This window comes from Oncorhynchus kisutch, linkage group LG15 (genome assembly GCF_002021735.2).
Source record: "Oncorhynchus kisutch isolate 150728-3 linkage group LG15, Okis_V2, whole genome shotgun sequence".
NCBI lineage: Eukaryota > Metazoa > Chordata > Actinopteri > Salmoniformes > Salmonidae > Oncorhynchus > Oncorhynchus kisutch.
This window is the reverse complement of record NC_034188.2, coordinates 25,081,879-25,109,743: the sequence shown is the minus strand read 5'-3', so window position 1 is coordinate 25,109,743 and position 27,865 is coordinate 25,081,879. Positions and strand designations below refer to the sequence as shown.

Genomic DNA, 27,865 nt, shown 5'->3' with positions numbered 1-27,865 from the left:
CACGTGGAGGCCACACACACTACTGAGCCTCATTTTGACTTGTTTTTAAGGACATTACATCAAAGTTGGATCAGCCTGTAGTGTGGTTTTCCACTTTAATTTTGAGTGTGACTCCAAATCCAGACCTCCATGGGTTGATAAATTTGATTTCCATTGATCATTTTTGTGTGAATTTGGTGTCTGCACATGCAACTACGCAAAAAAAAAAGTATTTAATAAGAATATTTCATTCATTCAGATCTAGGATGTGTTATTTTAGTGTTCCCTTTATTTTCTGAGTAGATGAAGGAATCAATCTATCTTTTCAGACTGTTTATTTTACTGGTCAATGTGTCAGTGTATTGTGTCTGTTTGTAACAGTGTGTTATGTGGAAAATGTGATCGCATTTGAATGTTTAAGGACTTTTGGAAGATTAGTCCAAATGGGGACTAAAAGAGATCCTAATCAAATCTTGATTGGCCCAAATTATCACACACCCTTCACATCAACAGTAACTGTCCCAACATATTTAAAGTAACCGTACAAAATAATTTAACCAACATAGGCCCAACAGTGAAGACTGTAGTAAAATGTAGACCTTATGAAAATAAAACTAATCTGACTAAAAGTATACAAAATATACATCCACATATTTTTATTCTTATTATTAAACCATAGTTCTAAATATATATTTTAACAGGGTATTACACAAGCAAAGAGGTCCTTATTCATTTTGATAGTGCAGTGTGACAGGTATAGCTAACCTAGTCAACTTCAGCACCAGTCCAGGGGAGCTGGAGGTGTTGCATCCTGTGTGAAACAGGCTCAACTGTGGGGTCCACAGAGACCAGAATGATGTGAAAATAGAAACCAGCTATTCAGCTTGTCACTCTCAAATTTAGCTCATATGGAAACTGAATGAAACACTATGGTTGCATTCACAGTTACTGTTATGGTTGTGGTTGTGGTTATCGTTGGTTATCGTTGGTTACGGTTACGGTTGTGGTTGTGGTCGGTTATGGTTGGTAATGGTTGGTTGGTTATGGTTATGGTTATTTTTATAGTTGGTTATAGAGAGACAGGGGGTGAGGATAACATCTCAGCTGAAAGGTGACTCCCCCACAAGAGACAGGGGGTGAGGGTAACATCTCAGCTGAAAGGTGACAACCCCACAAGAGACAGGGGGTGAGGGTAACATCTCAGCTGAAAGGTGACAACCCCACAAGAGACAGGGGGTGAGGGTAACATCTCAGCTGAAAGGTGACAACCCCACAAGAGACAGGGGGTGAGGGTAACGTCTCAGCTGAAAGGTGACTCCCCCACAAGAGACATGGGGTGAGGATAACATCTCAGCTGAAAGGTGACAACCCCACAAGAGACAGGGGGAGAGGGTAACATCTCAGCTGGAAGGTGACTCCCCCACAAGAGACAGGGGGTGAGGGTAACATCTCAGCTGAAAGGTGACTCCCCCACAAGAGACAGGGGGTGAGGGTAACATCTCAGCTGAAAGGTGACTCCCCCACAAGAGACAGGGGGAGAGGGTAACATCTCAGCTGAAAGGTGACTCCCCCACAAGAGACAGGGGGTGAGGGTAACATCTCAGCTGAAAGGTGACTCCCCCACAAGAGACAGGGGGTGAGGGTAACATCTCAGCTGAAAGGTGTTAACCCCACAAGAGACAGAGGGTGAGGGTAACATCTCAGCTGAAAGATGACAACCCCACAAGAGACAGGGGGTGAGGGTAACATCTCAGCTGAAAGGTGACTCCCCCACAAGAGACAGGGGGTGAGGGTAACATCTCAGCTGAAAGGTGACTCCCCCACAAGAGACAGGGGGTCAGGGTAACATCTCAGCTGAAAGGTGACAACCCCACAAGTAGTGTTAACGAGAAGAGAAAAGACTACAGGACAACTGCTGGCATGGGATAGAGAGAGAGAGGAAGCAAGAAAGAGAGAGAGAAAGAGGGAAGAAGGAGACATGTGACAGAAGAGAGAGAGAGGAAGTGCGAAAGAGAAGCAGGTGGTTGGACATGACAGAGACATGAAGATCCCTAAGGGATTGGCACCTTTGGTGGTCCCCATAGGAGAACCATTTTTGGTTCCAGGTAGAACACTTTTGGGTTCCATGTAGAACCCTCTGTGGAAAGGGTTCTACATGGAACACAAATAGCAAATAGGGCCCTACCTGGAACCAAACTAAAAATGGTTCTTCAAAGGTTTCTCCTATGGGGTCAGCCGAAGAACCCTTTTAGGTCCTAGATAGTACTTTTTTCTAAGAATGTACCAAACCCTGGGGTCAGAGAGAGGTGGAGATGGAGAGAGAGAGAGAGAGAGTGTGTGTGTGTGTGTGTGTGTGTGTGTGTGTGTGTGTGTGTGTGTGTGTGTGTGTGTGTGTGTGTGTGTGTGTGTGTGTGTGTGTGTGTGTGTGTGTGTGTGTGTGTGTGTGTGTGTGTGTGAGATGTGTGAGATAGACAGATGAATTAAGAGAGAGCACCGGAGTTGAGGCTTGGGACATGTTTCCCTGTCATCATCCCTCTCTCTTACCGCTCGGTCTGTACGTGTCTGGCGTCAAAAGGTGAGGTCTGATGTGAGGACAGTGGCAGATTTGTGGTGAGGACAGAGAGACTCTAACCCTGACCCCTGGAGGTCACATGTTCAGTCTGGTATAGACCCCATCCAGCCTCAGACACCCCAGCCAGCCACAGACACCCCAGCCAGCCTCAGACACCCAAGCCAGCCACAGACACCCCAGGTGGTCAGAGAAGGTCCATTACCGTAGGGGCTGGATGAAGATGAAGAACAGGGGAATCGATCAGGTTGGGTTGAGAGACAACATGGATGATGGCCCAGAACCAGAGTCATGTGTCTTTGGATCATTAATATCACTCAGGGAGGTGAGAGACCTCCGGGCTGCAAGACATGGAGGGGTGAGAGGATGAAAGTAAGAGAGGCAGGGCCGAGGAAAGGACATGAGAGGAAAGGAGAGGATGAGAAGAAGGAGCAGAGAGAGTTCCCTTATGTTTCTGATCTTTCTCAGAGGTTGTTTACCTCTATGGGGTCTGGATTGTAACACCCCAACCCCCCAAATCTAACCCCCGTCTCTAGAGACAATATTTACATTAGCTCAATGTTATTTACATTACTAGTGCACAGTGGTAGAAAAAGTACCTAATTGTCGAACTTGAGTAAAAGTAAAGATACCTTAATAGAAAATTACTGAAGTAAATGTGAGTCACCTAGTAAAGTACTACTTAAGTAAGTCTAAAAGTGTTTAGTTTTAAATATACTTTAGTATCAAAAATGAAAGTATAAATAATTTCAAATCCCTTATTTTAAGCAAACCAGACGGCACCATTTTCTTGTTTTTTTAAATGTACGAATAGCCAGGGGCACACTCCAACACTCAGACATCATTTAAAGATAGCCAGGGACACACTACAACACTCAGACATCATTTAAAGCTAGCCAGGGTACACTCCAACACTGAGACATCATTTAAAGATAGCCAAGGGTACACTCCAACACTGAGACATCATTTAAAGATAGCCAGGGTACACTCCAACACTGAGACATCATTTAAAGATAGCCAAGGGTACACTCCAACACTGAGACATCATTTAAAGATAGCCAGGGTACACTCCAACACTGAGACATCATTTAAAGATAGCCAAGGGTACACTCCAACACTGAGACATCATTTAAAGATAGCCAGGGTACACTCCAACACTGAGACATCATTTACAAATGAAGCATTTGTGCTTAGTGAGCCAGCCAGATCAGAGGCAGTAGGGATGACCAAGGATGTTGACTTGATAAATGCGTGCATTGGACCATTTTCCAGTCCTGCTAAGCATTCAAAATGTAACGAGTACTTTTGGGTGTCAGGGAAAATGTCTGGAGTAAAAAGTATATTATTTTCTTTAGGAATGTAGTGAAGTAAAATATAAATAGCATCACTACAGATCCAAGTTCAATCCCGGCTGTGTCGCAGCGGGCCACGACCAGGAAACCCATGAGGCGGCGCACAATTGTCCCAGTGTCGTCCGGGTAAGGGGAGGGTTTGGCCTGGCTGGGATGTCCTTGTCCCATCGCGTTCTATCGACTCCTGTGGCGGGCCGGGCGTATGCACGCTGATAGGGTTGCCAGTTGTACGGTTTTTCCTCCGACACATTGTTGTGGCTGGCTTCCGGGTTAAGCGAGCAGTGTGTCTTGGTGGGGTCGAGTTTCGGAGTACGCTCTCGACCTTCGCCAGCGATGGGGCAAGACTGTAAGACTGTAATTACCAATTGGATATCACGAAATTGGGGAGAACACAAAAAATATAAATATATATACACTACCAGTCAAAAGTTTGGACACACCTACTCATTCCATGGTTTTTATTTATTTATTGTGTGCAGAGCTAACATCAAAGCAAAGGGTGGTTACTTTGAAGAATATAAAATATAAAATATATTTTGATTTGTTTAACACTTTTTTGGTTACTACATGATTCCATATGTGTTATTTTATAGTTTTGATGTCTTCACTTCGCAGATACCCCTAAAAAACTACTGAAGTAGTACTTAAAAGTATTTTTACTTAAGTACATTACACCACTGCTAGCGCACCTTTCTTCCCTCTACCGCAGTAAAAAAATTGGGATCTTTCTGAGAATCCATCTCCCTCTATCTTCTCTCTCTCGCTCTCTCTTCTCTCTCTCTATCTCTCTCTGTTTACATCCAAGGTGTTTATGCTTCGTGAAGGACAGTCAGTAATATTACTTCCCCCTTTAGAGCGTGGGTCAACAGTGGACACATTGCATTGTGGCACGCTATAAGGCTGAAAAGTACTGGGTATACTATCCTAACACAGGCAGGGTGGTCATGCATAGTAAAAGACAAAGTTCATAAATCATGGGTCATCTTCAATACACCCATTTGAATTGTAGTGGGTGAGAGGCAGTGACTCATTGTGGAGAGAGAGAGTGATATGAGATGGGCAGGTCAAAACACCAGTATCAACGTCAGCAGTGAAGAGGCGACTCTGGGACGCTGGCCTTATATGCAGAGTTGCAAAGAAAGAGCCATATCTCAGACTGGCCAATAAAAATAAAAGATTAAGATGTACAAAAGAACAGACACTGGATAGAGGAACTCTGCCTAGAAGGCCAGCATCCCGGAGTCGCCTCTTCACTGTTGATGTTGAGACTGGTGTTTTGCGGGTACTATTTAATGAAGCTGCCAGTTGTGGACTTGAGGCGTCTGTTTCTCAAACTAGACACTCTAATGTACTTGTCCTCTTGCTCAGTTGTGCACAGGGCCCTCCCACTCCTCTTTCTATTCTGGTTAGAGCCAGTTTGTGCTGTTCTGTGAAGGGAGTAGTACACAGCGTTGTATGAGATCTTCAGTTTCTTGGCAATTTCTCGCATGGAATAGCCTTCATATCTCAGAACAAGAGTAGACTGACGATTTTCTGAAGAAAGTTATTTGTTTCTGGCAATTTTGAGCCTGTAATTGAACCCACAAATGCTGATGCTCCAGATACTCAACTAGTCTAAAGAAGGCCAGTTTTATTGCTTCTTTAATCAGAACTACAGTTTTCAGCTGTGCTAACATAATTGCAAAAGGGTTTTATGATGATCAATTAGCCTTTTAAAATGATAAACTTGGATTAGCTAACACAACGTGGCATTGGAACACAGGAGTGATGGTTGCTTATAATGGGCCTCTGTACACCTATGTAGATATTCCATTAAAAATCTGCTGTTTCCAGCTACAATAGTCAATTACAACATTAACAATGTCTACACTGTATTTCTGATCAATTTAATGTTATTTTAATGGTCAGAAAACTGTATTTTCTTTCAAAAACAAGGACATTTCTAAGTGAGCCCAAACTTTTAAATGGTAGTGTATGTACAGTGCCTTGCGAAAGTATTTGGCCCCCTTGAACTTTGCGACCTTTTGCCACATTTCAGGCTTCAAACATAAAGATATAAAACTGTATTTTTTTGTGAAGAATCAACAACAAGTGGGACACAATCATGAAGTGGAACGACATTTATTGGATATTTCAAACTTTTTCAACAAATCAAAAACTGAAAAATTGGGCGTGCAAAATTATTCAGCCCCTTTACTTTCAGTGCAGCAAACTCTCTCCAGAAGTTCAGTGAGGATCTCTGAATGATCCAATGTTGACCTAAATGACTAATGATGATAAATACAATCCACCTGTGTGTAATCAAGTCTCTGTATAAATGCACCTGCACTGTGATAGTCTCAGAGGTCCGTTAAAAGTGCAGAGAGCATCATGAAGAACAAGGAACACACCAGGCAGGTCCGAGATACTGTTGTGAAGAAGTTTAAAGCCGGATTTGGATACAAAAATATTTCCTAAGCTTTAAACATCCCAAGGAGCACTGTGCAAGCGATAATATTGAAATGGAAGGAGTATCAGACCACTGCAAATCTACCAAGACCTGGCCGTCCCTCTAAACTTTCAGCTCATACAAGGAGAAGACTGATCAGAGATGCAGCCAAGAGGCCCATGATCACTCTGGATGAACTGCAGAGATCTACAGCTGAGGTGGGAGACTCTGTCCATAGGACAGCAATCAGTCGTATATTGCACAAATCTGGCCTTTATGGAGTGGCAAGAAGAAAGCCATTTCTTAAAGATATCCATAAAAAGTGTTGTTTAAAGTTTGCCACAAGCCACCTGGGAGACACACCAAACATGTGGAAGAAGGTGCTCTGGTCAGATGAAACCAAAATTGAACTTTTTGGCAACAATGCAAAACGTTATGTTTGGCGTAAAAGCAACACAGCTCATCACCCTGAATACACCATCCCCACTGTCAAACATGGTGGTGGCAGCATCATGGTTTGGGCCTGCTTTTCTTCAGCAGGGACAGGGAAGATGGTTAAAATTGATGGGAAGATGGATGGAGCCAAATACAGGACCATTCTGGAAGAAAACCTGATGGAGTCTGCAAAAGACCTGAGACTGGGACGGAGATGTGTCTTCCAACAAGACAATGATCCAAAACATAAAGCAAAATCTACAATGGAATGGTTCAAAAATAAACATATCCAGGTGTTAGAATGGCCAATTCAAAGTCCAGACCTGAATCCAATCGAGAATCTGTGGAAAGAACTGAAAACTGCTGTTCACAAATGCTCTCCATCCAACCTCACTGAGCTCGAGCTGTTTTGCAAGGAGGAATGGGAATGGCAAAGAAAGAGCCATATCTCAGACTGGCCAATAAAAATAAAAGATTAAGATGTGCAAAAGAACAGACACTGGACAGAGGAACTCTGCCTAGAAGGCCAGCATCCCGGAGTCGCCTCTTCACTGTTGATGTTGAGACTGGTGTTTTGCGGGTACTATTTAATGAAGCTGCCAGTTGTGGACTTGAGGCGTCTGTTTCTCAAACTAGACACTCTAATGTACTTGTCCTCTTGCTCAGTTGTGCACAGGGCCCTCCCACTCCTCTTTCTATTCTGGTTAGAGCCAGTTTGTGCTGTTCTGTGAAGGGAGTAGTACACAGCGTTGTATGACATCTTCAGTTTGTACTCTGTGATTGGTGTGTTTGGCCTGAGGTACTCTACTCTGTGATTGGTGTGTTTGGCCTGAGGTACTCTACTCAGTGACTGGTGTGTTTGGCCTGAGGTACTCTACTCTGTGATTGGTGTGTTTGGCCTGAGGTACTCTACTCAGTGACTGGTGTGTTTGGCCTGAGGTACTCTACTCTGTGATTGGTGTGTTTGGCCTGAGGTACTCTACTCAGTGACTGGTGTGTTTGGCCTGAGGTACTCTACTCTGTGATTGGTGTGTTTGGCCTGAGGTACTCTACTCTGTGATTGGTGTGTTTGGCCTGAGGTACTCTACTCAGTGACTGGTGTGTTTGGCCTGAGGTACTCTACTCTGTGATTGGTGTGTTTGGCCTGAGGTACTCTACTCAGTGACTGGTGTGTTTGGCCTGAGGTACTCTACTCAGTGACTGGTGTGTTTACGGGTGTCATTTCAGAATGAGACTTGCTCTCTCTCTTTCAGCTTCACTACTCCCTCCATCAGCAACAGTTGTTTTAATGAGAGCTCTCAGTCCCCTTTCTCTCTCATATAGTTGACAAGCAGAACACCAGATTAGGCATTTTTTATGCTCACTGTCAGGACAATTGTAGTCTTGTTGGGGTGCAGTAACTGTCAAGATTCCTAAAAGCAGCCAATCAGTGGAGTTGTCTGTTCAGTCATAACCACCAATTATAAATCCAGGAATGTTGTATTAACAATCCACTATTATACAGTAATTACAAGTTTTAGGTATGATGGAAGAGGGGAAAGTGTGTTCTATATTAGCTGTGGTAGAATCACACATAAAGACTCCATTGTTTTCAACCCCAGGTAGTTAGTTTTACTCCAAACCCTCTCTTGAGGGATTTATTGGCCGCTCTCATTCCATAAATAAAAAGCTGAAACATTTGAAAAGGCTTCTACTTGGCGCTCCAGCAGAGGCTATGAATCACCTTCCAAGTGGCCACAAGTGTAGTTCTTGTTCTAATGTATTATTTTACTCATAACACGCAGTGGAGCTGCTCTCGTCTGCCAAGAACCTGTCTGTGGGGCCAGGGCATTACGACCACATGTGGTTTCTTTTATGGCCAACCTGGCAGTGGTGCGGTGGTGCGGTGAAACTCAAACCTGGTCTGGCTTGGTTCTGGGGCTCTAAAGTAGGGTAGCCCCTAAGTAAATGTGGACTCATACCAGTCTGTTGGACAGCTCTGATTCTGGTCATTGACATGGGTTCTGGCTCTGGGTCAGAGAGAGACAGGGAGCTTGACTTCTATCCATCCATCCATCCATGCATCCATCCGTGTATCCTTCCATCCTGTGGAGTGAGTGTGTGTCGGGTTGCGAAGTGTGTGTGTGTGTGTGTGTGTGTGTGTGTGTGTGTGTGTGTGTGTGTGTGTGTGTGTGTGTGTGTGTGTGTGTGTTTGTGCTCCAGCAGCAGCCGTGCTCCAGTTCCTCCTGACTATCTGTTCCTAGTGACACGTATGTGAGGTCACAGAGGACTGAGTGTCCATACAGAGATGCGATCGGTTGATTAGGATGATTGACACATAGCTCTTTGTCACGTGAGCCCAGTTGTGTTTAGATTTCATTACTGCACATGGTCACTATCAGACATATCAGCTACCTCTCCTACAGTCAGCTGTATTACACACACCACACGTACACACACCACACGTACACACACCACACGTACACACACCACGTGTACACACACCACGCGTACACACACCACACGTATACATACTACACGTACACACACCACATGTACACACACCACACGTACACACACCACGTGTACACACACCACGTGTACACACACCACGCGTACACACACCACACGTACACACACCACACGTACACACACCACACGTACACATACTACACGTACACACACCACATGTACACACACCACACGTACACACACCACACGTACACACACCACGTGTACACACACCATGCGTACACACACCACATGTACACATACCACACGTACATACACCACACGTACACACACCACACGTACACACACCACATGTACACACACCACGCGTACACACACCACGCGTACACACACCACGTGTACACACACCACATGTACACACACCACACGTACACACACCACGCGTACACACACCACGTGTACACACACCACATGTACACACACCACACGTACACACATCCACATATAGACACGCATGATGACGAGTTTCTCACACAACTGGCCTATCTGGGTGATGGTTTTTGTCACCTGAATGATCTGAATCTAGAATTATAGGGACTCTCCGCAACTATATTCAATGTGCGGGACAAGATTAAGACTATGATTAAGAATTTGGAGCTCTTCATCGTCTGCATTAACAAGGACAACACACAGGTCTTTCCATCATTGTATGATTATTTGTGTGCAAATGAACTCAAGTTTACGGACGATGTCAAATGTGATATAGCGAAGCACCTGAGTGAGTTGGGTGCGCAATTAAACAGGTACTTTCCTGAAACTGATGACACAAACTGGATTCGTTATCCCTTTCATGCCCTGCTTCCAGTCCACTTTCTGATATCTAAACAAGAGAGCCTCATCGAAATTGCAACAAGCGGTTCTGTGAAAATGTAATTTAATTAGAAGCCACTGACAGATTTCTTGATTGGGCTCAGAATATCCTGCCTTGGCAAATCACGCTGTAAAGACACTGATGCCCTTTGCAACCACGTACCTATGTGAGAGGGGATTCTCGGCCCTCTCTAGCATGAAAACTAAATGCAGACACAGACTGTGTGGGGGAAATGATTTAAGACTGAGACTCTCTCCAGTACAACCCAACATTGCAGAGTTATGTGCATCTTTTCACGCACATTCTCCTTAACCTGAGGTGAGTTATTCACCATCATTAACCTGAGGTGAGTTATTCACCATCATTAACCTGAGGTGAGTTATTCACCATCATTAACCTGAGGTGAGTTATTCACCATCATTAACCTGAGGTGAGTTATTCACCATCATTAACCTGAGGTGAGTTATTCACCATCATTAACCTGAGGTGAGTTATTCACCATCATTAACCTGAGGTGAGTTATTCACCATCATTAACCTGAGGTGAGTTATTCACCATCATTAACCTGAGGTGAGTTATTCACCATCATTAACCTGAGGTGAGTTATTCACCATCATTAACCTGAGGTGAGTTATTCACCATCATTAACCTGAGGTGAGTTATTCACCATCATTAACCTGAGGTGAGTTATTCACCATCATTAACCTGAGGTGAGTTATTCACCATCATTAACCTGAGGTGAGTTATTCACCATCATTAACCTGAGGTGAGTTATTCACCATCATTAACCTGAGGTGAGTTATTCACCATCATTAACCTGAGGTGAGTTATTCACCATCATTAACCTGAGGTGAGTTATTCACCATCATTAACCTGAGGTGAGTTATTCACCATCATTACCTGAGGTGAGTTATTCACCATCATTAACCTGAGGTGAGTTATTCACATCATTAACCTGAGGTGAGTTATTCACCATCATTAACCTGAGGTGAGTTATTCACCATCATTAACCTGAGGTGAGTTATTCACCATCATTAACCTGAGGTGAGTTATTCACCATCATTAACCTGAGGTGAGTTATTCACCATTAACCTGAGGTGAGTTATTCACCATCATTAACCTGAGGTGAGTTATTCACCATTTAACCTGAGGTGAGTTATTCACCATCATTAACCTGAGGTGAGTTATTCACCATCATTAACCTGAGGTGAGTTATTCACCATCATTAACCTGAGGTGAGTTATTCACCATCATTAACCTGAGGTGAGTTTATTCACCATCATTAACCTGAGGTGAGTTATCCACCATCTAACCTGAGGTGAGTATTCACCATCATTAACCTGAGGTGAGTTATTCACCATCATTAACCTGAGGTGAGTTATTCACCATCATTAACCTGAGGTGAGTTATTCACCATCATTAACCTGAGGTGAGTTATTCACCATCATTAACCTGAGGTGAGTTATTCACCATCATTAACCTGAGGTGAGTTATTCACCATCATTAACCTGAGGTGAGTTATTCACCATCATTAACCTGAGGTGAGTTATTCACCATCATTAACCTGAGGTGAGTTATTCACCATCATTAACCTGAGGTGAGTTATTCACCATCATTAACCTGAGGTGAGTTATTCACCATCATTAACCTGAGGTGAGTTATTCACCATCATTAACCTGAGGTGAGTTATTCACCATCATTAACCTGAGGTGAGTTATTCACCATCATTAACCTGAGGTGAGTTATTCACCATCATTAACCTGAGGTGAGTTATTCACCATCATTAACCTGAGGTGAGTTATTCACCATCATTAACCTGAGGTGAGTTATTCACCATCATTAACCTGAGGTGAGTTATTCACCATCATTAACCTGAGGTGAGTTATTCACCATCATTAACCTGAGGTGAGTTATTCACCATCATTAACCTGAGGTGAGTTATTCACCATCATTAACCTGAGGTGAGTTATTCACCATCATTAACCTGAGGTGAGTTATTCACCATCATTAACCTGAGGTGAGTTATTCACCATCATTAACCTGAGGTGAGTTATTCACCATCATTAACCTGAGGTGAGTTATTCACCATCATTAACCTGAGGTGAGTTATTCACCATCATTAACCTGAGGTGAGTTATTCACCATCATTAACCTGAGGTGAGTTATTCACCATCATTAACCTGAGGTGAGTTATTCACCATCATTAACCTGAGGTGAGTTATTCACCATCATTAACCTGAGGTGAGTTATTCACCATCATTAACCTGAGGTGAGTTATTCACCATCATTAACCTGAGGTGAGTTATTCACCATCATTAACCTGAGGTGAGTTATTCACCATCATTAACCTGAGGTGAGTTATTCACCATCATTAACCTGAGGTGAGTTATTCACCATCATTAACCTGAGGTGAGTTATTCACCATCATTAACCTGAGGTGAGTTATTCACCATCATTAACCTGAGGTGAGTTATTCACCATCATTAACCTGAGGTGAGTTATTCACCATCATTAACCTGAGGTGAGTTATTCACCATCATTAACCTGAGGTGAGTTATTCACCATCATTAACCTGAGGTGAGTTATTCACCATCATTAACCTGAGGTGAGTTATTCACCATCATTAACCTGAGGTGAGTTATTCACCATCATTAACCTGAGGTGAGTTATTCACCATCATTAACCTGAGGTGAGTTATTCACCATCATTAACCTGAGGTGAGTTATTCACCATCATTAACCTGAGGTGAGTTATTCACCATCATTAACCTGAGGTGAGTTATTCACCATCATTAACCTGAGGTGAGTTATTCACCATCATTAACCTGAGGTGAGTTATTCACCATCATTAACCTGAGGTGAGTTATTCACCATCATTAACCTGAGGTGAGTTATTCACCATCATTAACCTGAGGTGAGTTATTCACCATCATTAACCTGAGGTGAGTTATTCACCATCATTAACCTGAGGTGAGTTATTCACCATCATTAACCTGAGGTGAGTTATTCACCATCATTAACCTGAGGTGAGTTATTCACCATCATTAACCTGAGGTGAGTTATTCACCATCATTAACCTGAGGTGAGTTATTCACCATCATTAACCTGAGGTGAGTTATTCACCATCATTAACCTGAGGTGAGTTATTCACCATCATTAACCTGAGGTGAGTTATTCACCATCATTAACCTGAGGTGAGTTATTCACCATCATTAACCTGAGGTGAGTTATTCACCATCATTAACCTGTGGTGAGTTATTCACCATCATTAACCTGAGGTGAGTTATTCACTATCATTAACCTGAGGTGAGTTATTCACCATCATTAACCTGAGGTGAGTTATTCACCATCATTAACCTGAGGTGAGTTATTCACCATCATTAACCTGAGGTGAGTTATTCACCATCATTAACCTGAGGTGAGTTATTCACCATTTTCAATGAACAAATAAAGTTTTATATGTAAGATGCTTAAATTAAGAGCAATTGATTGATTATTATGATATGATTATTTGTTCCCTGGTCCTATAAGAGCACTTTGTGACTTCCCACGAGCCGTGTTGTGACAAACTCACACTTATTCTTATGTTTAAGAAATGTATCATATAGTGTGTGTGGCAGGCTTACAATGATGGCAAAAAACAACATCTGAGAGTACGCTGATCCTGGTTCTAGAGGGGGTATGTTTGAAGGGGTATGGGACTATACAAAGTTTGGGAACCACTGGTCTCCATGATGAGATTATTATGGATAAGAGTACAAATATTTGTACTTTTGAAACGACAGTCAAGCATCGATCATCATGTCACCAGAATACAACCCTCGATATTTATTGGAAAGGAGCATCAAGATCAAGGTACACTTTCAACATCCTGTGAAGTTCATCATAACGTATTTCATCTGTCGTCCACAGTAATAAACTGCATGCTTTCCTGATGAGTCGTAGTGGAAGGACCACACAACAAATCATTGCGTTACTCCAAGTTTACTTCCACATGATGGGAATTATATAAATATAAAGGCATTTCCCAAATCATTCATTTTACAGACACAAAAAGATCCCACCATGTCGATCAAGCAAATTATCTGTCGGCATTTAGAAAATTGTACCGTAACTTCCTGTTTTCGTGTTTTTTTATACGGTATGACTTTCCTTGCATAAAACTGTGGATGGAATTGTGTTTATAGACAATAAACTCTGAAGTACTTTTTTAGAAACAAAACAAGGAACGTGAGAGGATGTGTACTGAGCGTGTCTGAATTTGCACAAGTATGTGTATGAATGTGTGTGTATGCATGTGTGTGTATGAATGTGTGTGTATGAATGTGTGTGTATGCATGTGTGTGTATGCATGTGTGTGTATGAATGTGTGTGTATGAATGTGTGTGTATGCATGTGTGTGTATGCATGTGTGTGTATGAATGTGTGTGTGAATGTGTGTGTATGCATGTGTGTGTATGAATGTGTGTGTATGAATGTGTGTGTATACATGTGTGTGTATGAATGTGTGCGTATGCATGTGTGTATGAGCGCGCTTGTTGTGTTGGCCGCTCCATTAAAATTGGCCCTATGCGTGGCGTCTCTTCAAATGGCTTGACCCCAGAAAAACATCCCTTTTTTAACCACACACACACACACAGCCACACACACTCACACACACTAGGATCATTTTTGGTTGTTGATGCTGGAAGTGATGATGTTTATTGGAGAGGTTTGGTTTTATGCAGCGTTCAGACACTCACTGGGTGGCACATCCATTAGAGAGGTCACATCTATGGACAGAAGAGAGGAGGGAGGGAGGTACAAGAGGAAAAGAAGGAGCAAGAGAGTGAGGGAGTGTGGGAAGTTTAGAGGGAGAACTGGAGAAGGGGTAGATTGTTTTCAACCTTAGTCCTGTTCCCACTTTGGTACTGTGTAGGTTCAGCCCCTAGTCCCCAGACTGTACTACATACTATAAAGGGTGCATCCCAAATGCCACCCTATTCCCTATATAGTGCACTATTTGGATAGGGCTCTGGTCAGAAGTAGTGCACTACAGGGCCTCCAGAGTGGTGCAGCGGTCTGAGGCACTGCACCACAGTGTTGCGTCGTCACTACAGCCTGGTTTCGGTCGTCAGCTGAATGGTGTTTCCTCCGACACATTGGCGCCGCTGGCATCCGGGTTAAGGGAGCGGGTGTTCAAATTTTAAGAAGCACGGTTTGGCGGGTCATGTTTCGGGAAGACTGGACCTTCGCCTCTCCCGAGCCCGTTGGGGAGTTGCAGTGATGAGACAAGATCGTAATCACGAAATTGGGGAGAAAAATGTAGTGCACTATAAAGGGTAAAAAGTAGTGCACTATAAAGGGAATAGGGTGCCAATGGGGACGTAGACAGGGTGAGTCAGTTCTGTGTGAACCCCGTGGATTACTGTAGCTCCCTCATTCAGCGTGGATCAGCATATTTCACTGTGACCAGCATTGTTTAGGTTGGGAGGTCTGATGTCTCATCCTGCTGTTGGACCATGTTATTACAGATTACAGTAGATTAGACGTGTTAACTCCCAAAGAGCCTGCTGAATCCTGTCCAGTGTTTACATCATGGTTTATTGATGTCTGGTTTGATATTCTGAATTCTGTCTAGTGTTTACATGATGGTTTATTGATGGTTTTATGTTCTGTTGGACTTTATTTACTCTCTTTGTCTTCTCCCTGTATGATTTTCTAAGAATAGAGAGAAAGAGGGGGAGAGAGAGAGAGAGGGAAGGAGGGAGGGGGAGAGAGAGATAGAGAGGGAGAGAGACAGAGAGGGAAGGAGGGAGAGGGAGAGAGAGATAGAGAGGGAGAGAGACAGAGGGAAGGAGGGAGGGGGAGAGAGAGAGAGGGAGAGAGAGAGGGAAGGAGGGAGGGGGAGAGAGAGATAGAGAGGGAGAGAGAGAGGGAAGGGGGGAGGGGGAGAGAGAGAGAGGGAGAGAGAGAGAGAGAGAGGGAAGGAGAGAGGGGGAGAGAGAGAGAGAGGGAGAGAGACAGACGGAGCAGACAGAGAGCAGCTCGTCTGAATCACAAACTGTTTCCTCTTTTTGTCTTTTGTGTTTACATCATGTCTCCCTCTTTAAATGAGTCAGAGATGGAGAAAGATAACGAGAGAGATGAGGGAGAGAGAGAGAGAGAAAACAAAAGACAAAGAGAGAAAGAGACAAGTCAATAAAAAGTGGTGTTGGGGGAAAAACTTACGACATTATGAAATCCATGTACACAAACAACAAGTGTGCGGTTAAAATTGGTAATAAACACACACATTTCTTTCTACAGGCCTGTTGTTGGAGACAGGGATGCTCCAACCTCTTACACATATACAGTTGAAGTCTGAAGTTTACATACACTTTAGCCAACTAATTTTAACCTCAGTTTTTCACAATTCCTGGCATTTAATCCTAATACAAATTCCCTGTTTTTGTTCAGTTAGGATCACCACTTTATTTTAAGAATGTGAAATGTCAGAATAGAGGATGATTTATTTCAGCTTTTATTTCTTTCATCACATTCCCAGTGGGTCAGAAGTTTACATACACTCAATGAGTATTTGGTAGCATTGCATTTAAATTGTTCAACTTGGGTCAAACGTTTCGGGTAGCCTTCCACAAGCTTCCCACAATAAGTTGGGTGAATTTTGGTCCATTCCTCCTGACAGAGCTGGTGTAACTGAGTCAGGTTTGTAGGCTTCCTTGCTCGCAAACACTTTTTCAATTCTGTCCACAAATTTTCTATAGGATTGAGGTCAGGGCTTTGTGATGGCCACTCCAATACTTTGACTTTGTTGTCCTTAAGCCATTTTGCCACAACTTTGGAAGTATGCTTGGGGTCATTGTTCATTTGGAAGACCCATTTGCGACCAAGCTTTAACTTCCTGACTGATGTCTTGAGATGTTGTTTCAATATATTTTGTGAAGTGCATCAGTCCCTCCTGCAGCAAAGCTCCACCACAACATGATGCTGTGACCCCCGTGCTACACGGTTGGGATGGTGTTCTTCGGCTTGCAAGCCTCCCCCTTTTTCCTCCAAACATAACAAAGGTCATTATTGCCAAACAGTTCTATTTTTGTTTCATCAGACCAGAGGACATTTCTCCAAAAAGTACAATCTTTGTCCCCATGTGCAGTTGCAGACCGTAGTCTGGCTTTTTTATGGCGGTTTTGGAGCAGTGGCATCTTCCTTGCTGAGCGGCCTTTCAGGTTATGTCGATATAGGACTCGTTTACTGTGGATATAGATAGTTTTGTACCTGTTTCCTCAAGCATCTTCACAAGGTCATTTGCTGTTGTTCTGGGATTGATTTGCACTTTTCGCACCAAAGTATGTTCATCTCTAGGAGACAGAACGCGTCTCCTTCCTGAGCGTTATGAAGCCTGCGTGGTCCCATGGTGTATATACTTGCGTGCTATTGCTTGTACAGATGAACATGGTACCTTCAGGTGTTTGGAAATTGCTCTCAAGGATGAACCGGACTTGTGGAGGTCTACAATTTCTTTTCTGAGGTCTTGGCTGATTTCTTTAGAAAAACGAGTTTTAATGACTACATCCTAAATGTCTGTAAACTTCCGACTTCAACTGCATATCAACGAATTGGCAAGGGCACTAGAAGAGTCTGCAGCACCCATTCTCACCCTACTAGAATCTGAAGTTAAATGTCTACTGTTTACTGATGATCTTAGTGCTTCTGTCCCCAACCAAGGAGGGCCTACAGCAGCACCTAGATCTTCTGCACAGATTATGTCAGACTTGGGCCCTGACAGTAAATCTCAGTAAGACTAAAAATAATGATGTTCCAAAAAAGGTCCAATTGCCAGGACCACGAATACAAATTCCATCTGGGCTCCGTTGCCTTAGAGCACACAAAAAACGATACATACCTCTGCCTAAACATCCGCGCCACAGGTAACTTCCACAAAGCTGTAATTGAGCTGAGAGACAAGGCAAGAAGGGCCTTCTATGCCATCAAAAGAAACATAAAATTTGACATACCAATTAGGATCAGGCTAAAAATACTTTAATCAGTTATAGAACCCATTGCCCTTTATGGTTGTGAGGTCTGGGGTCCGCTCACAAACCAAGAATTCACAAAATGGGACAAACACCTGAATTGAGAGTCTGCATGCAGATTTCTGCAAAAATATCCTCAGTGTACAACGTAAAACACCAAATAATGCATGCAGAGCAGAATTAGGCCGATACCCACTAATTATCAAAATCCAGAAAAGAGCCGTTAAATTCTACAACCACCTAAAAGGAAGCGATTCCCAAACCTTCCATAACAAAGCCATCACCTACAGAGGGATGAACTTGGAGAAGAGTCCCCTAAGCAAGCGGGGTCCTGGGGTTCTGTTCACAAACACACCCCACAAAGCCCCAGGACAGCAAAACAATTAGACCCAACCTAATCATGTGAAAACAAAAAGATAATTACTTGACACATTGGAAAGAATTAACAGAAAAACAGAGAAAACTAGAATGCTCTTTGGCCCAAAACAGAGAGTACACAGTGGCAGAATACCTGACCAATGTGACTTACCAAAACTTAAGGAAGCTTTGATTATGTACAGACTCAGTGAGCATAGCCTTGCTATTGAGAAAGGCCGCAGTAGGCAGACATGGCTCTCAAGAGAAGACAGGCTATGTGCCCACTGCCCACAAAATGAGGTGGAAACTGAGCTGCACTTCCTAACCTCCTGCTAAATGTACAACCATATTAGAGACACATATTTCCCTCAGATTACACAGATTCACAAAGAATTAGAAAACAAACCCAATTTTGATAAACTCCCACAGTTTATCACAGTGTGCCATCACCACAGTGTGCCATCACCACAGTGTGCCATCACAGCAGCAAGATTTGTGACCTGTTGCCACAAGAAAAGGGCAACCAGTGAAGAACAAACACCATTGTAAATACAACCCATATTTATGCTTATTTATTTTCCCTTTTGTACTTTAACTATTGCACATCATTACAGCACTGTATATAGAAATAATATGACATTTGAAATGTATTTATTATTTTGGAACTTCTGTGAGTGTAATGTTTACTGTTCATTTTTATAGTTTATTTCACTTCTGTTTATTATCTACTTCACTTGTTTTGGCAATGTTATTAACATATGTTTCCCATGCCAATAAAGCCCTTAAATTGAATTGAAATTGAATTGAGAGAGACATAGAGAGTGAGAGAGAGAGAGAGAGAGAGACAGAGAGAGAGGGAAGGAAGGAAGGAAGGTGTTATTCCAGATGTAGAGGACTAACAGCTGGCTCATCAATAGAGAAGTTAAACAGATTAAATTATCTCCAGCCCTCTACACTTGCCTTGACAAAAACTGTTATGAAGACACATATTGTTAAGCTTTTCGTCATTAAATTTTGCAAGTGATTCTTTGCACAAAGAACTAAAATGAGTTCAAATACAAATAAAAACAATAACAATGTTGTAGATTGCGTTTACTTGATAGCTACCTACACAAATAGCTAGCTAGAACATTGTTAATAAGATAAATTCATTAAAAAGATTCAAAGCAATACAAATAATAGAAATAAGTTCTCCAATACATGTTTTAGGTCCTAGAGGAAAAGGTTTGGTAGTTATCGGTTGTGCATTCATGTCATTTCAATATATTCATTCATATTTAATCTTTTGGGAGAGAAATGTGGAATGTGTCTCTCTCCTCAGGCCAACTCTCATCCTCTGAATTATACACTAACTAGAGGAAAAGATTGTGTGTGGCTGTGTGTGTGTGTGTGTGTGTGTGTGTGTGTGTGTGTGTGTGTGTGTGTGTGTGTGTGTGTGTGTGTGTGTGTGTGTGTGTGTGTGTGTGGCTGTGTGTGTGTGTGTGTGGCTGTGTGTGTGTGTGTGTGTGTGTGTGTGTGTGTGTGTGTGTGTGTGTGTGTGTGTGTGTGTGTGGGAGGGGGGTGGCCTACAGGGGTATAGCAGATGGAATCCAGGATGATGGGATGCAGTTGGTAACACACACACACACACACACACCAGTATAAGCGTTGATGGAGAAATTGTTTCCAATCCCAGTCTCCAGTCAAGAGGATGGCTCTTGTCAGTGAGCTAGTTGTGGATGTCAGCGTGTCTAAAATGAGCTGTGTGTGTTGGTGTGTATGAGCATGCTGGTGTGTGTGTCTGAACCTGTGCCTTTTCTGACTGGAGTTTCAGTACTGTCTCCACACTGACTTAAACCTCTCTGAAAGTAATGGTGGGTGAACGGTCTCTCTCTGTGTGTGACTGCAGGCCAGGCCATGGTGTGAGGTTTAGTGGGCTGTGGGCTGTGCTCCGTGTGTGTTTTCCCAAACAGGCAATGCTCCTGCCTCTCAGACTCAGGGCTAGCTCTAGCCAGTCAAACCCAAACCCCCCAACCAGGGGCAACAGTTAAAGGCCCAGTGTAGTCAAAAAAACATGTAGTCCTGGGTGTCCAAAACATTAGGAGCACCTTCCTAATATTGAGTTGCACTCCCTTTTGCCCTCAGAACAGACTCAATTTGTCAGGGCATGGACTCTACAAGGTGTAGAAAGAGTTCCACAGGGATACTGGCCCATGTTGACTGAGGCCAAAAGGTGCAACTCAATATTAGGAAGGTGTACTTAATGTTTGGTATACTTAGTGTATATTCGCTGAGAGGTGATTTGACTGTTCCTACTCCTGGGCCTGTATCCATAAAGCCTCTCACAGTAGGACTGCTGATCTAGGATCAGATCCCCTCTGTATATATACAGTATGATCTTATGAATTATTATCTAAAAAGCCAAACTGATCCCAGATCACCACTCCTACTTCGAGACGCTTTGTGGATATGGACACTGATGCCAAACTCTGTTAGGTAGTTTGAGGAATGGATGACGGTCAACTGAGTGAAGTCAGAGGTCGAAGTATATCGTTGAAGTGTTATAAACAATTAACGTTACTTCAATACGCTCTCTTCTGACTTCAGACACTAGTTGACCTCAGTTGTTTCTTATTTCAGATCTTAGCCTGTTTTGCCATTAGTTTGTGCCATAAACCTTTAAATACCATCCAGGATCAGATAAACTTTAACCTCTAGATCACTGATGGTGATTGTCCTAATAGTCACATATGACTTCCTCTCCTTGTCTCCTTTCCTTGGAGGCGATTGAGAGGTGAAGGGTCTAGATAGGTTTTCACCGATGTGCTTCCACTTGTCAAGTCCTGTCAGATCAGCTAGAGAAGAGACGCAAAGGAAGCTATTTAAGAGCGTTAGGAAATGACCATGGAGAGAGACCAAGCATGGAACACATGGAGAGAGACCAAGCATGGAACACATGGAGAGAGACCAAGCATGGAACACATGGAGAGTGTTTATCCCTTGATAGCATGTTTACTGAGCATAAACACACACACACAACACACAAACACACACACACTCCTCATATGACACCTCCTGGTCCTGGTATGTAACTGATCTCACAGATCTCACCGGGTGACACAGGATGTGAAGGCCGAAACCTGATCCCCCCTTGCGTGTGTGTGCGTGTGTGATTGACATCATCTCGACGTCACAGACCAATGAAAGAGCCAAACATTGTCACAGTCTGTGTGTCTGTTGGCAGAAGTGTGTATGTACAAGTATGTTTATTAAACTGTCCTAGTAAGGGAATCTGAGCAGCTGCTGTGCTTGAGCCCTGGTTACATACACACAAATGCACACAAACGCACACTCCTGTTTTTACCATTAATCCTCCAGTCAATCCTGGCCCTACATCAGCCTGTCATCACCACGGAAGATACTGCACATGACGAATCACATGGTCCGGTTACCGTCCCCTCCAGCCCTGGCCACCTCCCTGTCTGTCAGCATGACACCTCCCTCTGCCTTTCATGTCCAACAGAAACAGAGGTACTTCAGGGGCTCCTGGTGACCAACAGACCAGAATATCAATACTGGATTATTGCTCTGAACACAGTCAGAGGTCAGGATAAACTTAGCGACATGAAGCTCTATACACTCAAAACTCTGTACCTCCTGAACCCCCCTTTCCCGCCCTACCTGTTCTGGCCCCCTGCTATTGAGTTGTCAGTGCCAAGGCAGGTGCCAGGGCTGGTGCCAGGGCAGGTTCACTGTGGTGTTTATGGCTGGGGGAAATAGGGGAGCAGAGCAGGGGAAGTGGAGAGCACTCGGGGGCTATTAATACCTGTACTGGGGGTGGAGGGGGAAGGGGTAGTGGGGCAAAAAGAGACAGAGGCAGGCAGGGGTGTGAGGTAGGAGGAGGGGGAGACAGGGGCATGTAGGCGAGAGGTAGTGATGCCTACGTAAAAAACAGAGGAAGAGGAGGTGGGAAAGTAAGAAGCAAAGGGGGAGAGAGAGAGCGAGAGAGAGGCCACACATTCCAATTGGCTATACCTAAACTCTTTAACATCAGCCTTAGCTCTGGCATCTCCTACAATATTTGGAATTAAAGACTGATCACCCCAATCCACAAAAATGGAAACAAATCTGTCCCCGATAACAACCGTGGGATATGCGTCAACAGTAACCTTGGGAAAATCCTTATTATCATAAACAGCAGACTCGTACATTTCTTCAGTGAAAACAATGTACCGAGCAAATGTCAAATTGGCTTTTTACCAAATCACTGTACTACAAACAAATCCAAATAAATGCAAAGTCTTCTCATGGTTTGTTGATTTTTTAAATAAGCTTTTGACTCAATTTGGCATGAGGGTCTGCTATAGAAATTGATGGAAAGTGGTGTTGGGGGGAAAACATACGACATTATAAATTCCATGTACACAAACAACAAGTGTGTGGTTAAAATGTGTAAAACACACACCCTAATGGAACATATACATCAACAAATTGGCGAGGACACTAGAGCAGTCCTGGTCTCAGCCTACTAGAATCTGAAGTCAAATGTCTACTGTTTGCTGATGATCTGGTGCTTCTGTCCCCAACCAAGGAGGGCCCACAACAGCACCTAGATCTTCTGCACAGATTCTGTCAAATCTGAACCCTGACAGTAAATCTCAGTAAGACAAAAAAGAATGGTGTTCCAAATAAGGTCCAGTTGCCTGCACACAAAAAACTAGACATACCTTGGCCTAAACATCAGCACTACAGGTAACTTCCACAAAGCTGTGAACAAGCTGAGAGACAAGTCAAGAAGGGCCTTCTATGCCATCAAAAGGAACATTAAATTCAACATACCAATTAGGATCTGGCTAAGAATACTTGAATCAGTTATAGAACCCATTGCCCTCCATAGTTGTGAGGTCTGGGGTCTGCTCACCAACCAAGAATTCCCAAAATGGGACAAACACCAAATTGAGACTCTGCATGCAGAATTCTGCAAAATTCTGCAAATAATGCATGCAGAGCAGAATTAGGCCGATACCTGCTAATTATCAAAATCCAGAAAAGAGCTGTTAAATTCTACAACCACCTAAAAGGAAGCGATTCCCAAGCCTTCCATAACAAAGCCATCACCTACAGAGAAATTAACCTGGAGAAGAGTCCCCTAAGCAAGCTGGTCTTGGGGCTCTCTTCACAAACACAAACAGACCCCACAGAGACCCAACCAAATCATGAGAAAACAAAAAGATAATTACTTGACTCATTGGAAAGAGTTTCCAAAATACTGCACAAACTAGAATGCTATTTGTCCCTAAACAGAGAGGGCTATGTGCTACTGCCCATAAAATGAGGTGGAAACTGAGCTGCTCTTTCTAACCTCCTGTTAAATGTATGACCATAATAGAGACACACATTTCCCTCAGATTACACAGACCCACAAAGAATTTGAAAACAGAATTTAAAAACAACCCCAATTTTGATAAACTCCCATATCTACTGGGTGAAATACCACAGTGTGCCATCACAGCAGCAAGATTTGTGACCTATTGCCACAAGAAAAGGGCAACCAGTGAAGAACAAACTATTGAACTTTTGTGAGGGTAATGTTTACTGTTCATTTGTATTGTTTATTTCACCTTTGTTTATTAACTACTTCACTTGCTTTGGCAATGTTAACATATGTTTCCCATGCCAATAAAGCACTTAAATTGAAATGGAATTGAATTGAATTGAGAGGGGTAGATATAGAGAGATAAGGGAGTGGGTGTAAAGAGAGAGAGGGGTAGAAGAGAGGGGTAGAGAGAGAGAGAGAGAGAGGGGTAGAGAGAGCGGGGGGGTAAAGAGAGAGGTAGAGAGAGAGAGAGGTAGAGAGAGAGGGGGAGAGAGAGAGAGGTAGAAAGAGAGGGGTAGAGAGAGAGAGAATGAGAGAGAGAGTGAGAGAGAGAGAGAGAGAGAGAGAGAGAGAGGGGGATAGAGAGAGAGAGGTAGAGAGAGAGAGGGGTAGAGAGAGAGCGAGAGAGAGGGGTAGAGAGAGAGAGGGGGGTAGAGAGAGAGGGGTAGAGAGAGAGAGAGGTAGAGAGAGAAGGGGTAGAGAGAGAGAGGGGTAGAGAGAGAGAGAGAGCGAGAGGGAAAGGGAGAGAGAGAGAGAGAGGTAGAGATAACAGGGGGGAGAACTGGAGGGAGATATGAAATGAAAGAATCAGTTACGGAGCAGGAGAGATGATAGAGAGAACAGGACTGTGCTGGAGGAAACTGCAGAGGTACAACAAGAGGAACAGATTGCAAGGAGAAAGCATATCTCCAGCCAGAGCAGTTTAGCAGCAGAACGCAAAGATAGAATATTAACCCAGGCCAGCCCCAGGGCCCGTATGGTTCCCATTTACCTGCACAGTCGGGGGGATCTCTGAAGGTGGTTGTGGGGTCCAAGGGATCTCTGAAGGTGGCGAGGGGGTCCAATAGCCAGATAGAGTGTTCTTGGGCAGAGGGATGATGGATGGTGGTAGACTGAAGAAATTGAGAAGAAAAAAATCTTCATGCCTTTGGGAACTTTTCTGAGTTTTGGGGTAAATGTATTGCTGTACTATGTGCACTTGTGTGCTATGATCTCAAAAACAAAGCTCAGATATATACATTTTGATCTTAATTTGAGCCAGTTTTGCTACAGCACGAAAATAATCCTGCAGCAACAGGAAATGTGAATAATGTGGATTATAATTAATTGACATTTCTTGTAGGGTTTGATACATTTCCCATAAGTGAAAATCGAGTTTGACATTTCAAAGTGTAAATTACAAACTTCAGAAACCTTTTTAAACCTCAAATACATTACACATTTTACATTTCCTGCATTGCAGTAAAGTTATACTGCAACAAGGTGATCAAATTAAGATCCTACATCTGTACTCAAGCAAGAGCTGAGATTTACACGTATTTATTTTGATTTATACAGCGTATGACTCATTTTTCCAGAAGTTCCAACCTTTCCCATATTCACCAGCATGGGGTCTGTGTGTTTATTGAATTCTCAGTGGGAAAAGCATCTGGCTCCGTCATAGCTCCTGCTCTGTTTTGCTCTGCCCTGGTCTCTCTACTGTTAGTTTTACTATGCTGGCTGTCTCATCCTCGCTGGCCTCACCATACAGTATCCTGGCACCTGTACTGGTGGTTTAACTGCTCTGGCTGCCTCATAGCTGTACTGTGTCTCTTTCTCAACATGAGATAGACCAACAGTATCAGCCCAAAGTCTCAAGACAGGCTTTAATGGCAGGTCAGGGGTGAGGTGAGGATTGGCACCAAACCAGTGGAGGAGAGGGGTTGTGTTTGGTTTGGCTGGCCATCAGAGAGAGAGGATGGGATGTCTGTGACTGTGTGTGTATGGGATGACTGTGACTGTGTGTATGGGATGACTGTGACTGTGTGTATATGGGATGACTGTGACTGTGTGTATATGGGATGACTGTGACTGTGTGTATATGGGATGACTGTGACTGTGTGTATGGGATGAATGTGACTGTGTGTGTATATGGGATGACTGTGACTGTGTGTATATGGGGTGACTGTGTGTATATGGGATGACTGTGACTGTGTATATGGGATGACTGTGACTGTGTGTATATGGGATGACTGTGACTGTGTGTATGGGATGACTGTGACTGTGTGTATATGGGATGACTGTGACTGTGTGTATATGGGGTGACTGTGTGTATATGGGATGACTGTGACTGTGTATATGGGATAACTGTGACTGTGTGTATATGGGATGACTGTGACTGTGTGTATATGGGATGACTGTGACTGTATGTATATTGGATGACTGTGACTGTGTGTATATGGGATGACTGTGTGTATATGGGATGACTGTGACTGTGTGTATGGGATGACTGTGACTGTGTGTATATGGAATGACTGTGACTGTGTGTATGGGATGACTGTGACTGTGTGTATATGGGATGACTGTGACTGTGTGTATATGGGATGACTGTGACTGTGTGTATATGGGATGACTGTCACTGTGTGTATATGGGATGACTGTGACTGTGTGTATGGGATGTGTTCAGTTCATAGGAAAGCATGTTGATCTCTCTCACACACACACACACACACGCACACACACACACACACACACCTGTTCCCACTCAGGTGCATCCAGATGTTCTTGGCGTCGTGTATTACATGTGGAGCACCTCACACACAGTGGTTCCTCATTTAAAAGTTGCTTCAAACCTCAGTCGGTATAGCTGTGGTATGCTGTGGTATGCTGTGGTATGCTGCGGTGAGCATACAGTGCATTAGGAAAGTATGCAGACCCCTTGGCTTTTTCCACATTTTGTTATGTTAAAATGGATTAAATTCATTTTATACCCATCATCAATCTACACATAATACCCAATAATGACAAAGCAAAAACAGGTTTTTAGATATTTTTGCACATTTATATATATATATTTAAAAATTATATAACATTTACATAAGTATTCAAACCATTTACTCAGTACTTTGTTGAAGCACCGTTGTCAGCGATTACAGCGTTGAGTCTTCTCAGGTATGACACTACAAGCTTGACACACCTGTATTTGGGGAGTTTCTTCCATTCTTCTCTGCAGATGCTCTCAAGCTCTGTCAGGTTGGATGGGGAGCGTCGCTGCACAGCTATTTTCAGGTCTCTCCAGAGATGTTCGATCAAGAACATTCAGAGAATTGTCCCGAAGCCACTTCTGCATTGTCTTGGCTGTGTGCTTAGTGTTGTTGTCCTGTTGGAAGGTGAACCTTCACCCCAGTCTGAGGTTCTGAGCACTCTGGAGCAGGTTTTCATCAAGGATCTCTCTGTACTCCATTCATCTTTCCCTCGATCATCACTAGTCTCCCAGTCCCTGCCGCTGCAAAACATCCCCACAGCATGATGTTGCCACCACCATGCTTCACCGATGGTGCCAGGTTTCTGCCAGACGTGACGCTTGGCATTCAGGCCAAAGAGTTCAATCTTAGTTTCATCAGACCAGAGAATCTTGTTTCTCATGGTCTGAGTCCTTAAGGTGACTTTTGGCAAACTCCAAGCAGGCTGTCATGTGCCTTTTACTGAGGAGTTGCTTCCGTCTAGCCACCCTACCAGAAAGGCATGATTAGGGGAGTCCTTGTGCAAGGTTCTCCCATCTCCACAGAGGAGATGAAGCTATGGAGCTCTGTCAGAGTGACCATGGGGTTCTTGTTCACCTCCCTGACCAAGGCCCTTCTCCCTCGATTGCTCAATTTGACCAGGAGGCCAGCTCTAGGAAGAGTCTTGATGGTTCCAAACGTCTTCCATTTAAGAATGATTGAGGCCACTGTGTTCTTGAGGACCTTCAATGCTGCATACATTTTTTGTACCCTCGAAACAATCCTGTCTCCGCGCTCTCGGACAATTCCTTTGACCTCTTGGCTTTGTTTTTGCTCTGACATCCACTGTCAA

At 43.4% G+C, this 27,865-nt stretch overlaps 1 protein-coding gene across 5 annotated transcripts in view; it reads left to right on the top strand.

Moving 5' to 3' along the window:
• The window catches only part of LOC109878755 (collagen alpha-1(XXIII) chain-like), a 246,472-nt gene that overhangs the window by 133,186 nt on the left and 85,421 nt on the right, over positions 1 to 27,865 (top strand). The gene's annotated exons all lie outside the window — the stretch shown is intronic.